The following is a 15,898-nucleotide window of genomic DNA, read 5'->3' as shown; positions in this document are numbered from 1 at the left end:
ACCTGGGAAATGTCAAAGACTTTCACCAAGAATTCAGATTATGCTCCAGAGAAGACATACAGATGGCCAACAGGCACGTGAAAAGATGCTCGACATCGCTAATCATTAGAGAAATGCAAATCAAAACCACAATGAGGTACCACCTCACACTGGTCAGAATGGCCACTATCAAAAAGTCTACAAATAACAAAAGCTGCAAAGGGTGTGGAGAAAAGGGAACCCTCCTACACTGTTGGTGGGAATGTAAATTGGTACAGCCAGTATGGAGAACAGTATGGAGGTTCCTTAAAAACTAAAAAGAGAACTGCCATATGACCCAGCAATCCTACTCCTGGGCATATTTCCGGAAAAGACGAAAACTCTAATTCAAAAAGATACATGCACCCCAATATCTATAGCAGCACTATTGACAACAGCCAAGACATGAAAGCAACCTAAATGTTCATCAACAGATGAATGGATAGGGAAGATGTGGTATATTTATACAATGAAATATTAATCAGCCATAAAAAAGAATGAAATAATGCCATTTGCAGCAACATGGATGGACCTAGAGATTATCATACTAAGTGAATTAAGTCAGACAGAGAAAGACGAATATCACGATATCACTTATATGAGGAATCCAAAAAAAAAAAGATACAAATGAACTTATTTACAAAACAGAAAGGGGGGGGGGAGTCAAGGAAGGGAGGGAATACGGGGATATGTGTATAAAAACAGATGATTGAACCTGGTGTACCCCCCAAAAAAAATAAAAAATAAATAAATAAATAAATAAATAAAAAAAACAGAAAGAGACTCACAATCATAGAAAACAAACTTATGGTTCCCAAAGAGGAAAGGCGGGGGAGGGATAAATTTGGAATTTGGGATTAACAGACACACACTATTATATATAAATAAACAACAAGAACCTACTGTATAGCACAGGGAAGTATATTCAATATCTTGTAATAACCTGTAATGGAAAAGAATCTGAAAAAGAATACATATATACATACACACATATGTATGTATAATAATCACTTTGCTGTATACCTGAAACATTGTAAATCAACTATACTTCAATAAAAAATAAAAGTTAAAAAAAAAAAAAGAATTCAGACCAAAGTTCTGCTAGCTATACAACACAATAGGTGATGATTCACTAACAGTGAAAGAAGACCTGCCCATTCTTTGGGAAACCAGGAGACAGAAACAGCTTTCATAAACTGTCAAATTCCCACCAAGCCAGGGAACTCCAAGGAGCTCCATATCCCACTCTCTGTGCCTCAGAAATGCCCATCTGGCTCTGGTCCAGAGGGAATCAACCTAATATTACGTGGCTAGGCAGGCTCACTATAAAAGCCTAGAAGACAGAAGTCTATCAGCTGAGAAGCAGTGCTTAACGCAATGCAGTTCCAGTGAGCATGGAGAATGAGCCACTTGTAAATGGAGAGGAAGCTAGCAACAGACAAACAAATGAAGTGTGAGGAGCTAAAATGAGATAAATGTGCTGGGCTAAAGAACCTTACAAGAATGTACCGGAGGCAATACAAGTAATGAGGAATGGACAAGACTCCTGAGAATGAATGACAGGCTCCTAAAGCCTCAAAGCTGTAAGAAGATGAAGCCAGCCCACGGTGCCACTCTGTGCCTCGCACAAGACCTGGGAAACACAGAAGCGGCACCATCTTCAAGAGGCTCCCAGTCTCGTTGGGATGATCAGACAAATCATTATTGCTCACGTTTGAAAAGCCAGCACCTTGAGCCTCTTTCCAGCCACTGATATCAGCAATAGCTTCAACCAGATCATAAGCCTCAAGTATGAAAGGAAACATACATTTCCTCAAATAAAGTGAGGACTGATTTCCACAGGCTCAGAGGAACTCTAGTCCTGACTTATAACTCAGAATTGCTGACACCTGCATCCTGCGTTGCACTGTGGTTCCAAAGACAGATTTTGGTTCCAAAGACAGGAATTTTGAGACAAACTACTGGAGGACAGAGGGAACTAAAAGTGCCCACCAAACTGAGAGGCATCCTGAGACCAAAAAATGAGGCAGGCAGCTCCATATGATCAATGGATCAGTCTGTCATAGGTGACTTACTCGGAGGGTGGGGTCTGGATCAGGTGGACAATGACCCAGAAGCATTCGCAGCTGCACTTCCCACCACCAGGGGGCCACTGGGACAACTTCATAGTGCGTGGGGGTGGGTGCTTGGAAACAGGGCGTGCACTCCTAAGCCAAGGTTTATGAATGGGTACGTAGTCTCATGGGTGCCGCGAATAGTCAGGGGAGGTTTTCATCATTGTTTGGGGACTAACAGAGCACAGAGGCTACCTGGTCCTAATGATTATTAAACAATGTCTATTAACTACAAAGCCCTTGACGACAAGAAGTGACTCACTGCCCCGTACAGTCCTGGATAGGGTCAGCAGAAGGACAGGAGAAACTGTAAGGGTCCAAGATGGTGCTATTTATGCTAATAGCTGTACACAAACATCACACTGAAGTTAGGTGGAAGGCTGACCCTCTCCATGCCCTCCCTAGGAGATGGAGCAGGATTATATGACCTTAACTTTGCCCACTAAATGCTTGTGCCAGGGGATATGCCCTCCACCCCTTGGCTTACATGGGTTTCAACCCTTGCTTAGACTGTAGAATAAATGCAGGTTCCTTTAGCACTTTCCAACCCACACTGTAAAATGCTCTGCCTCTTTGTTCACTTCTGGTTCCCTCTTTTTTTTCACTGTCTCCACCAGGAGTGACTCATGATTCATGCAAATTCAAATTTTCATAGCTCCAGGGAGCAGACGGGAAATCTGCTGAGTAGGTTCAGTTGCTTCAAAGTGAATTGTGTACATTAGAAAAATCGTTGCTGGAGAATGGACTCTGGATCCCTCACATCTGGCCCTTGAAAGGAAGGGGGACGGGACAGGGGTGGAAGAAATCCTGGTGGAAAGGTCTGTGCTTAAGTATGGCAGCGCCCAGGCCTAGTCCCGACCACTGGCCCACTGCCTTCTGTCTCTCAGGACAGGACTCCTGCCCACCCAACCCCAAGCAGGTCCATCTTGGGGAACCAGAGGGCCAACTGGTTAAAGAAGCCACAGCCGACAACCCCTTCTCACCCCCAGCTCCAAAAGTACAAAAACAAGTTTTCCTTCAGGGCCAACCTTAGGAAGTTTGGTTTTAGATAAGAGGAGAAAAACTTCCTCATCCAAACAAACTCTGTTCCAACTTCTCCATCTAAGTATCTTGCAAGAGGCATCTAAGATCACTTTCACCAACTTCCGCTTTTGCTGAGATTGACCTCTTACCTTCACCTGTGTAAGAACAAATATAAGCTGGTACAGAGGTTGAAGCCCCCGACAGAGCAAAGTTTCCTGGGCTTAGATGGGCGTCACCTGGGGTGGCTTTGGTCATAGGAGTGAGTCTGTTTGGGGCCCTCCAAGCAGGGAAACAATGCCCAATGGAGTCTGAGAGGTTTCTGGATCAGAGGGGAGAGTCAAAGAGCATTCCTGTAACTAGGGCTAGGGTTCCTAGTCAATGCATTTATAGTATATTTTATGATAAAAAAAAGAACAGCTATTCTTTGGGGAACCTGAGATTTCTATGCATACCACATAGATTACAACAATTTTTTTAATTCATTGAAGGGTAAACTGTTAACTGATAAATATACAATGAAAACAGCAAAAGACAAATCAGACTCACGTTTCTCCAGTGCTGGATTCCTAGGAGATGACACTCTTCTCTTCCCGCTTCTTTCCTGAATAAAAACACAGCATAAAGTTCTGACTACAAATTTCTTTAAGAGAAATCTTGTGAGTTCTGCAAGAGTAAGAGCCTAGGAAAAAACGGAGAAAGGAACATCAAGGTTCAGACACAGGGAAGAAACAGGAGACTGTCTAGCTTCACTCTCCCTCCTAGTAGGGCCAGTACCAAGTAGGGTCAGCTGCAGTCTCCTAAGACTGCTTCCCCTGAGAAACACTTCACTTCTGCCTCCTTTAAGCACCGCAGAGAAGGAAACACTCTCTTCTCTGTGGCTTTATCTGCAAAAGCTTCGAGTCTGATGGGAAATCACCTACACTGGATTAGCAAGGCTCAAAGAAAAGGGAAAGGAGAGAGAAAGGGAAAGAGGATCTATCGGGAAAATACAATACAAATACAGAGAAGCCAACACAGATACATTACAGGTTCTACGAAACGGTCCCTGCTGTCTTCAAAATGAGGAACGTCAACAATATTCCAAGAACAGTCAGAGGGGAGTCCTGCTGCCCAATAACAAGGGAACAAAGCCAACAACTTCAAATTATAACCCTCATCATTTAAACTGTAAACAGAAGTGGATAAAGGTGCTCAATCTCAGAAGTAAAAGAGATAAAAAGAAATAGTTAAGAACAAGCAGCAAGAAAAAGCAAAGTAGAGGTTGACAAAAGAAGCCAGAATGGAAATGAATCCTTTGGAAGGTTCAAATACGGCCCTCACGGAACACAGAAAGGGTTCGATGTACCCTTTCTCTCACCAGAGTCACACAGGATAATACTCCCGTGAAGGTGGAAGAGTACCAGGTGTGCTCCAAGCCTCGTACCTAAGCCTACAGGTCTAGTGTTTCTTTCTCACTTTTCTGAGCATGACTGGCTTCTGCAGGTGTCCTGTCTGAATCCCACTTCCCTGCAAGCCAGTGAGAGCTGCACCCTAGTGGCCCTCTCAGGAAGCGGCTGCTCTTAAGAGCGAACCCACGGCCCAGAAAGGCAGGACAAGAAAAGGAATATTTCCAATTTGCTTCTTTAATATAGTTTATTCTTTCTCCCTTGATCCGTTTACATCTAAAGGAGAAACTGTTTTAATTATAAAGGCCTGCTCTATTTCTCTTCTAATTTAGAATTCATACTTTGCTACTGGCCTTTTTTTTTTTTTTTAAATTGGGCATGTATTAAATCATGTGAAAATTTAAGATGTCCTTTCTGTCCTTTGTTTCACTAACATGAAAATGACAAGACTCTGATCATTATTATATTGAAATCCTACCTGGTAGTTTTAATAAAATATAGACATCTTAAAATGTATATTCTTCCCTAACCTGTAGTCCAAGGCCGAAAATTAACTCCAAATGAATCAAGACCTAAACACAAAAGCTAAAATTATAAGACTTTTAAAACACAGGAGGAAAATTGTACACCTGTGGTAGGCAGCCTCTAAAACAGCCCCTAGTGGGAACTGCCTGGCGGTCCAGTGGTTAGGACTCCATGCTTCCACTGCAGGGGGCCTGGGTTCCATCCCTGGTTAGGGAACTAAAATCCTGCAGGCCAGGCAGTGTGGCCAATAAACAAAAAACATCCAAAAAACCTAGTGAACAGACTTCCTGCTATTCCAACCCATTGGTAACCCCCTGCCCTTGATAGTAAGCTGGGTTTAGTAACTCTCTTCCAATGAACAGAATGAGGCAGAGGTGACAGGATATCACTTGCAAAATGAGACTGACACAAACGAGTGTGTGTTTAACTGTGAGGTCTGAACAGGCTCTATGGATTGTGCCAATGTCAGTTCCTTGGGATGTTGCCTTCAGGGGAAGGGGAAGGGGAATGGGGGAAGGAGGAGTGCATGAGATTTCCCTGTGTATTTCTTTGCAGCCTTCTGTGAATCGATAATTATTTCTAATTATAAAGTATCAATAAAAGTGGCTTTTTTAAAGTGAGTTAATCTCAGGGAATTGCCTGGCAGTCCAGTGGTTAGGACTTGGCACTTTCACTGCTGGGGCCCATGTTCAATCCCTGGTCAGGGAACTAAGATCCTGCAAGCCATGCAGTGCAGCCAAAAAATAAAATAAAATAATAAAATAAAGTGAGTTAATCTCAGAAAAAAGAAGAAAAAAAAAAAAAAGAATGTGGCTTCCATCTTGCCTCAGCACCCCCACTCCTTACTCTGGGGGAAGGCAGCTGCCATGTTGGCAGCTGCCCTATGAGAGGCCCATGTGGCAGAACTGAGGGGATGTCCAGCAAACAGCCAGTGAGGAACTGAGGACCTCAGTCCAACAACCTCAAGGAACTGAATCCTGCTAACAACCAGGTGAATGCTCTGGGAGGCAGATCCTCCCCCAATAAAGTGTTCAGATAAGTTGACCTTGGCCAACTGCAACCTCTTAAGAGACCCTAAACCAGGACCACCCAGCTAAGCTGCTCCCAGATTTCTGACCCTCAGAAACTGTGAGAAAATAAACGTTTGTCATTTTAAGCTGCTGAGTTTTGGAATAATTTGTTATGCAGCGATAGATAGCTAATAGAACAACTTAAGGTAGGAAAAATTTTCTCAAATAAAATGCAAATAGCATGAATAATAAAAGGAAAAAAGTGATAAATTGGACTTCACCAAAATTAAAAACTTCTGCTTTTCAAAAGACCATTAAGGCAGGGGTTGGGGGTGTGGAATGGAGAAAGGAAAAAAAAGGCAAGTCACAGAATGGCAGAAAATGTTCATAATACATATAGTTGATAAAGGACTTTTATCGAGAATAAAGAACTCTTAGAACTCAATAAGACAAACAACTCATTAAAATATGAGCAACAGGCATTTCAAAAAAGATGTGCAAATAAACTCAAAAGAAGAATAAAGAAATTAAAAAGAGTGACAATATCATGTATTGGTGAGGACATGGAACAACTGGAACTCCTATACATTGCTGGTGGGAATGTAAAATGGCACAACCACTTTGGAAAACAGTTTGGCAGTTTCTTACGAAATTTAACATTTACCTAATGTAAGAGTCAGCAGTCCCACTCCTGGAAATTTATTCAAGAGAAATGAAAACATATTCAAAGCAGCCTTATTCGTGATAGCCCAAAATTAGAATGACCACCAACAGATAAATGGATAAACACATTGTATTACGTCCCTAGAATAGAACACTACTCAGCAATAAAAAGATATGAATTACTAATGCATGCTAGAACATGAATAAATATAGAAAACATTATACTGACCAGAAGAAGCCAGACACAAAAGAGTACATACAATATGATTCTGTTCATATGAAATCCCAGAAAATACAAACAAACGCTATAATGATAAAAATCAGGCCAGTAGAGCTAAGAGTGGGGGGACCTGATTGCAAAAAGGCCCTAGGAAACTTTTTTTTTTTTTTTTGGCACACAGGCTTAGTTGCTCCGTGGCATGTGGGACCTTCCTGGAGCAGGGATCAAACCCATGTCCTCTGCATTGGCAGGCGGATTCTCAACCACTGCACCACCTAGGAAGCCCCCCTAGGAAACTTTTAAGGGTGATGGAAGTGTCCTATTGTGGTGGTGATTATAAATGTGAACAACACTGTCAAAATTCATCAAAATGTACACTTAAAATGGGTGCCTATTATCGCATTAAATTATACATCAGTAAAACATTAGCTTAAAAAAAGTCACTAGGCATGTATCAAATAATCTGAAACTTAAAATGTCCAGACTACTTTGTTTCCCAACATGAAAGTGACAGGACTATGATCATTATATTAAAAACATACCAGGCAGCTGTAATAACATACAGAAATCCTGGATTTAACCTTTCTTCCCCGATCCTCATTCCAATACCAGTCAGTCAAATATTTAAAGGGTAAACACAATGTGCAAGTCACATATAAAGAAAACACAGTACATAGTTTAATGAATGGAAGTAACTCCCAGCTTGAAGCTGTACCTTTACAACAGCGTATCTTGTAAGTACATAATTAAAATTCTAATGGGACAGAAGTTGATGAAGTCAGCCACTGCAACTCTAAATTCTGGAGATTTTCCTACTCTTGTACTGATGACTCCTCTATGTAGGATTGCATCATTCATTCATGCTGTTTGGTAACAGGCAGCAGTGGGATAAAACAAGTGAAAACCATTCAAAAGTAAACGGATGCAAAGAAACCCTTGGAATCCCATGAAACATTTTACCTATTCCGATTAAGAAAAATAAATGTAGAATTACAGAGGCCCTGGGTGTAGGGCAGGCAGACCGGTCAATCACAGAAAGCTGGGCACACGGAGAGATAAACACATACCCAGACTCACCCGGGCGCTGCTGCTCGTTCCTGGGCCGCTGCCACTGCCTCCAGGTCTCCCGCGGCTGTAACCGTCCGACTGCAGGGGGGCCGAGGGCTGGCTCCGACGTTCAGTCGCGGAGTTCCGAGGGAGGTGACCTGGGCAGAGCCGCAGAGCCTTTACCAAACAATCATGAGATGTGCTGATAAGTGCTGTGGCTCCTGGCCGGGTTAGCATGCACTTTACTTAACTGGAGACTGCAGACCTCCGCTCTGCAGAGCCGGGCTGGGAAGAAGCCCTTGGCCCCGCCCCCGAGGGAGGGACTCCCTGAGCCCGCCTCCTGCAGCCTCTGGGGGCTCTGCGCCCGCGGACCTAGACTTGCACTCGGTGGTGGACTCTATCCTGCAAAGCCGCGGGCCACACCGCGTCTGCTTTGCGGAGGAGGAACAAAAGAGTTCCCGTCCTTCCCAAGCGCTCTCCACCGCCACCACCACTTGGGATAAGGTTAAGTGAGAGAAGCGAGGGACCTCTGCACTGATCTTGCAAATAATGAAAGCCCCTTAAAGACCTCTGAAATCTACGTTTGGCTTTACGCTCTTGTAGGAATGTAGGTCCCAAGAGAAATTCAAAAACTACTTACATTAGCAACTAAAATGCAAAACACCATGAGTGACAAAATGAGTCTTTGCACCCTTTTTTTTTTGTCATCCTATTTTCCTCTAGGTGTCACCTGCCCAGCTACTTTTATGCTGACTACATTAAATAAGGGTGATTGCTCCCAAACACTTACCTTTGGGCACAGCTGGTTGGAGCTGGGCAGTGAAGTCCTACCCTAAAACACAACCTGAAACCTAAGATACTGACAGTCATGTCTGCAGGCTCCCTCCAAAACTGGTCATTCAGGTAGAGGGGATGAAATTGCTGGAGCAAGACTCGGTCACAGCATCCCTGCCCTCTGCTACAGGACCCCTCAAAAAACACAGCTGTATCCAGAAACAGGAGTTCTGATGCTCCGCGGTCACATGTGCCTTTGAAGTTCAATATTCTCAGATTTCATTAGTGAGAAAATGTTCCCAGGTTTGGGGAACACCCGGTTTAATTTCTCCCAGATCTGCCAGAGATGGTTTTGATGAAGGATGGAAAGGAGGAATTTTGATGTTCTGAAATATGAGGTAAAAGGTCATACAATTAGCAGGGGAGGGCAAAATAACAGGGTCTAAAATAACAGTCTAGTCAAGAACTTGTTTCTATTTTATGACAAGGAATTCAGATATAAGGATAATGAAACAGGATGTTAAATACCAAATACTTGCATACAAGCATAAAATGGTAATTGAGAATTTATTTCAAGAGGAAAAGAAACCCACGTACAATAAATTTGAAACCGAAGAGTTCATTTTTGCTATTATTCATATTTCATAGGTGTTTAATATTAGATTTCAGATAAAATGTACCAAATAAAATCTGTCAGCTATTTATGATCCCTGTACCCACCTCACATTTACACCTGTATTAACACTCGTGGCTGTGAGGTGGCAAGAGTTATAGACACTGTTTAGGTAGAACACAAACCATTAAAAAAATTTTAAAAAAAGGTTGTCCAAAGGCAGCTAATGGGTGGTCACAGATCATGTAACAATCAGGAAGCAACACAGGTAACAATCAGACAAGGCATAGCTATTTAAACAGATGAGAATATGCTTCACTGTTCTTCTGGAATAATGCTAAATAGCACACCTGAATCAAATACAATATAGTATAATGAAGTCATAATGAAAACACTAGCACGTTATTTTGCAAAGTTTTAATCATAACTGGTTATTAAAAGTAATACAAGTAAGGTTCTCTATAGACCACATTTTTATAAGCTAACAAATTTTCTAATGATTAACTATGTTAGAATCAAGTTCAATTTTTTTTAAAAAGTAATTCAGTGCTAATAAAATAGCCTTCCAGGGACTTCCCTGGTGGCAAAGTGGTAAGAGTCTACCTGCCAATGCAGGGGACACGGGTTCGAGCCCTGGTCTGGGAAGATCCCACATGCCGTGGAGCAGCTGGGCCTAAGTGCCACAACTACTGAGCCTGTACTCTAGAGCCCTCAAGCCGCAACTACTGAACCCAAGAGCCGCCACTACTGAAGCCTGAGGGCCTAGAGCCAGTACTCCACAACAAGAGAAGCCACCTCAATGAGAAGCCTGCACACCACGATGAAGAGTAGCCCCCACTCACTGCAACTAGAGAAAGCCCGTGTGCAGGAATGAAGACCCAACACAGCCAAAAAATAAATAAAATAAAAATAAAATAAAACAGCCTTCTAAAGTATAGTACTTTGGAACAATCACTCTAGAAAACAATATAGTATTATTCAGCAACATTGAACCTGCACATTTTCTATGACCTAGCAATTCCACCTCAAGAATGCACTCAGAAGAAACTCTCATATGTGAGTACCAAGAGTTACATGTAAGAATGTTCACAGCAGTACTCTATACATATAAATAGTCATTGGCTGGAAACTTTAAAAAGATAATGTCACTTAACATCATAAATGATAGCTCATAAAATGCAGAATAGTAGTTACCTCTGGGGCAGGAAAGGAAATGAGACTGGGAAGAGATTATTAATAGAGTTAGTTTCCTAATGGTATTGATAATATTTCTTTATTTTAAGGGCAGTGTGTATACAGATTTTTGTATCTATGTATATATAAAATATTTTATAATACATTTAATATTTTATATCAATACATTAAATACCAATATATTAAAACAGTATATTTTAAAAGAATATAGTTAAAGAAAAAAATGCAATTTAATGTAAATACTGACATTCAAAATATCACACCCTGGAAATATGTCCATGATACATCATGTGAATAAAGCAGGTTGCAGAACACTATATATAGCTTGATTCCCATTTTTGAAAGAAGAAAACTCTGTGTATGTCTCTAAACATGTGCAGTATATGATTAAATATCTATGTCTGCATATAGTTGTTAACTCTGGGGAACAGTTAATTCTGGGAAGTAAAAGGAATGAAGAATTTACCTCTCTAATTTATTTGGTTTCACAGACACAGAGAACAGACTTGTGGTTGCCAAGGGGGAGGCAGCATGGGGGAGGGATGGACTGGGAGTGTGGGATTAGCAGATGCAAACTAGTATATATAGGATGGATAAACAAGGTCCTACTGCATAGCACAGGGAACCATACTCAATATCCTGTGATAAACCATAATGGAAAAGAATATGAAAAAGAACATATATATATAATATATATATAACTGAATTGCGTTGCTGTACAGCAGAAATTAACACAAAATTGTAAATCAACTATACTTCAATAAAATTTAAAAATATATTTAAAGTAACTTCTGTTAGGTCATAATAGTTGCTTGGAAGAATAAATTCTGATAATTAAAAAAAGAATAGTGTAAATCTATATCTACTGACAAAGAAGAACTTTGGGACATATTATTGAATAAAATGCAGAATACAAAACAGCATATATAGTATGAATTTATTCATATAAATCTGTGTGTAACTGAGAGATGTTTGGAATGTTTACCAAAATGTTGAGTAGTTACCTATCAATGATTTTCACTCTTCCTTGTACTCTTTTGTATGACTTGAATTTTCTACATAATTATGTATTATACATTATCTTTGGCATTAGGGAAAATACAGAGCTATCTTTATAATGCAGAAAAATGGGGAAATTTTACATTGCAAAGCAATATGATTGTGATATAGGTACTACAGCTATGTATGACTGAATCTCTGCCCTCCACCCCATAAATCATATAAAGCAGGACTTCCCCAGTGGCACAGTGGTTAAGAATCTGCCTGCCAATGCAGGGGACACAGGTTTGAGCCCTGGTCCGGCAAGATTCCACATGCCACGGAGCAGCTAAGCCTGTGTGCCACAACTACTGAGCTTGTGCTCTAGAGCCCGTGAGTCACAACTACTGAGCCTGAGTGCCACAACTACTGAGCCTGAGTGCCACAACTACTGAAGTCCATGTGCCTAGGGTCCGTGCTCCGCAACAAGAGAAGCCACAGAAATGAGAAGCCCAAGTAATGCAACGAAGAGTGCCCCCACTCGCCACAACTAGAGATAGCCCACACACAGCAGCAAAGACTCAACACAGCCATAAATAAATAAATACATAAATAAATCTTTTTTAAAAATCATATAAAGCAACAGGGAAATACAGGAAGGGAAAAATAAAACATGAAAATCCCATATTCAGCAATGCTGGGAAACAAAGAGCAACTGAAGACTACAAGACCTGAGTAAGGATTACCATGAGCAGCTGAGATTGGGCAGAGGTTGCATGGGAAGTGGCTCCTGGAGTGTTTAAGGGAACCAGCAGCAGCAGATCACAGAAAACACCAGCAAAAATAGATTCCCAGAGGATGAGAAAATACTCACTGAGGATGAGAGGTTCATGCCAAAGTTAAAAAATGTGTTATTCAAAACAATCAGAGCAGAAGTAGAGATAAAAAGAACTGAGGCTGAAGGACCTCCCTGGTGGTGCAGTGGTTAAGAATCTGCCTGCCAATGCAGGGGGCACAGGTTCGATCCCTGCTCCAGGAAGATCCCATGTGCCACTGAGAAACTAAGCCCATGCACCACAACTATGGAGCCTGTGCTCCAGAGCCCATGAGACACAACCACTGAGCCTGCATGCCACAACTACTGAAACCCACGAGCCTAGAGCCCATGCTCCACAACAAAAGCCACCACAATGAGAAGATCGTGCGCCACAACAAAGAGTAGCCCCCCGCTTTCCGCAACTAGAGAAAGCCCATGCACAGCAACGAAGACCCAACACAGCCAATAAATGAATAAATAAATTTACTGAAAAAGAAAAAAGAAAAAGAAAAGAACTGAGGTTGGGTTGCAGCTACAGGGAACATAGTAGAAAGAAGAGGTACAGGATGTCCAAAAGAATGTCTGGGAAACTCAGATATGATAAATCTCAGAAAGTAGATAAAAAGCTCACCTAAAGTGCAGGAGCTTTGTTTCCCGTGTGCAATGACTAGTGATGATGCCAGGGAGCACAGGTCGGGAGCAAAAGCTCAGTTTAGAACAGAGAAGCAAAGAAAGCAGGGCTACACAAAAACTACAGAAAGAGCCGCACTGAATGGGACAGTCAGATTGTGGCAGCTGAAAAACCTTTGCGTTGGGCAGCCCGGAAAACTACCTTGGTCTCTCTTGCCCTTTCTTCACAGAAGACCCTTGAAAATGGTTGGAAAACACAATTCATTTAATAATGGATTAAAGAAAAAGAAGTGACAAACACCTTTGTTATGAGTTGAACTGTGTGCCCCAGAAGTTTGTATGTTGAAGTTCTAACCCCTAGTACCTCAGAATGTGACTCTATTTGGAGATAAGGTCTTTAAAGAGAGGATTAATCTAAAATAAATAAATTAGATTGAGTCCTAAGCTAATCTGACTGGGGTCCTACTAAAAAGAGAAAATTTGGATGCATGGGGAGATACCAGAAATGTGAGTGTGCACAGAACAAAAACTATGTGAGGATGCAGTGAGAAGGCAGCCATCTGCAAGACAAGGAGAGGCCTCAGAAGAAACCAAACCTGCCAACACCTTGATCTTGGACTTCTAGTCTGCAGAACTTTGAGGCGGAAAAAATTCTATTTTTAAGCCACCCAGTTTGTGGTTTTTGTTACGCAAACTAATGCAACCTTTCATACAAAATTACTATTAAAACAGTAGAAAAGAGCAGCTAATCTTACCCATAGACAAAAAATACACACTAGAAAACTGTTGGCCACAGAAAAAAATGAAAACTGTGATTGATTATACATCATGCCTTGATATTTAAAAACACAATGAAGTGCCTACATCACAGGCAAACAAAAATACAAATTTAGGAATTCATGGAAGAGATGACAAGATAAGAGGAGGAGGTGAGACGACACATAAAATCCAGGAAAGAGGTAGAAAGGAGGAAAAAAAAAAAACAGCGAAAAATGAAGATGAAACTAAAAAGGAGAAACAAAAATAGATATTATGATAAAACTAACAAATATAGAGGGTAAAAGTGAGAAAAGCAAACAACATAAAATAATGAAAGGGAATTAAATAGAAAGCAATAGCTGTAGAAGACAGGCTGAGGAGATCCAACATATGCACAACTAAAATTCCCAAAGATAACCAAAACATTAGAATGAAACAAGTATTTAAAGATATATAAATAAAAGCTACTGAATTTAAAAATAAGAAAATACTCATTGAGGCTGCCAGGAAAATAGAGCTAGTAATTTATAAGGTGGAAAAAACAGGCTGACCTCACACTTCACAGATGAATTTAATGTCAGAAGAGAATGGGGCAATAGCTACAACAGTGTTTCTCAAAATGAGATCCTTCAACCAGCATCAACATCACCTGGGAGCTTATTAGAAAGACCAATTTTGGGGCCCACCTTAGACTACTGAATCTGAAACTCTGGGTATGGGGCCCAGTAATCTGTATACTGACAAGCCCCCTAGATGATTCTGATGCAGACTAAAATTGTAGAAGCACTGATCTATAAGACACTCAAGAAAATAAAGAATGAGTCAATGTTTTTTTAACCAAACCAAGTCACCATTCACATAAGGACTACAAACAATAGTTTTGATACATCAACTCTGGGAATGTTTTTCCCATGGGAATATTTTTCTTGGGGAAACTACTAATGAACACATTTCTACCAGCTAATGAATGACGAAGGAAACTTCCACAAAGGAACAAGCAGGAACACTAAGTATATATAACTACAAAACTAAGACTAAACAAACTTAGGTGTTGGGGAGAAAAAAACTAGAATATAAATTATTGCATACCCTGACAATATAGAAATGATTCTACCAAAAAATTAGGAGGGGAAAGATGATAGAAGAAATGAAGTAGGGTGAGTTTTTGTTGGTTGCTTCATCTACAGTAACTGAGAGTTAAAGGTGTTACTTGAAACATATTTAACAGTGTAAAGGTAATGTTTAAAAAATAATGTTCTAAATGTCCATTAACACATGAATGGAAAAAAAAGATGTGGTACATGTATACAACAGAATATTACTCAGCAGTAAAAATGAATGAAACGGGGACATTTGTCAAGACATGTAGGATGGACCTAGAGACTGTGATACAGAGCGAAGTGAGTCAGAAAAAGAAAAACAAATATTGTATATTAACACATATATGCAGAATATAGAAGAATGGTACAAATCAACCGGTTTGCAAGGCAGAAACAGAGACACAGATGTAGAGAACAAACATATGGACACCAAGTGGGGAAAGTGGGGAGGGTTGGCGGGGAATGAATCGGGAAATTGGGATTGCCATATATACATTACTAATAAGAAAACAAAACACCAAATTGTACACTCTAAATATATGCAGTTTATTGTATGTTAACGGTATCTCAATAAAAGTTCTTAAAACAAACAAACAAAAATAATGTTGTTAACTAAAATCAGTAGAGAAAAAATGAATAGATACAGTCTGAAAATTCTGAGAATTCACTAAAGGCATATTTATCAATATCACCATTAGAACAAAAATACAAAGCTTCCAAATATCAGAAAATTATAAATTTACATGTATATGTACACACACAAATCAAAGCAAGCAAAAGAAGACATAACACAAAACATGTCAGAATTAAGACTAAATATTTCTTTCATTTTAATAAATGTTAAAGGGGCTTGACTTAAATAGTATCTCTTAGAATAAAAACATTGTTAGATTGAATCAAAAAGTAAAACCAGAGGCTTCCCTGGTGATCCAGTGGGTAAGACTCCACGCTCCCATTACTGGGGGCCCAGGTTCAATTCCTGGTCGGGGAACTAGATCCCACATGCCCCAACTAAGAAGTCCACATGC

At 40.5% G+C, this 15,898-nt stretch overlaps 1 protein-coding gene across 6 annotated transcripts in view; it reads right to left on the bottom strand.

The window, feature by feature from the left end:
• Positions 1 to 15,898, bottom strand: part of PSPH (phosphoserine phosphatase) — a 45,884-nt gene that overhangs the window by 11,409 nt on the left and 18,577 nt on the right. For 4 of the 6 annotated variants that reach the window (XM_057695173.1, XM_057695170.1, XM_057695174.1 and 1 more), the window contains 3 exons: positions 8,796 to 9,165; positions 8,036 to 8,182; positions 3,702 to 3,756 (listed from right to left, as the gene is read on the bottom strand). The gene's annotated coding sequence lies outside the window, so the exon portion shown is untranslated. Of the gene's footprint in view, positions 1 to 921; positions 943 to 3,701; positions 3,757 to 8,035; positions 8,183 to 8,795; positions 9,166 to 15,898 lie in introns of those variants that run through there. The other 2 variants (XM_057695171.1, XM_057695175.1) reach the window with 2 other exon arrangements.

Source organism: Hippopotamus amphibius, chromosome 9 (assembly GCF_030028045.1).
Source record: "Hippopotamus amphibius kiboko isolate mHipAmp2 chromosome 9, mHipAmp2.hap2, whole genome shotgun sequence".
NCBI lineage: Eukaryota > Metazoa > Chordata > Mammalia > Artiodactyla > Hippopotamidae > Hippopotamus > Hippopotamus amphibius.
This window is presented reverse-complemented; position numbering and strand designations above follow the sequence as displayed.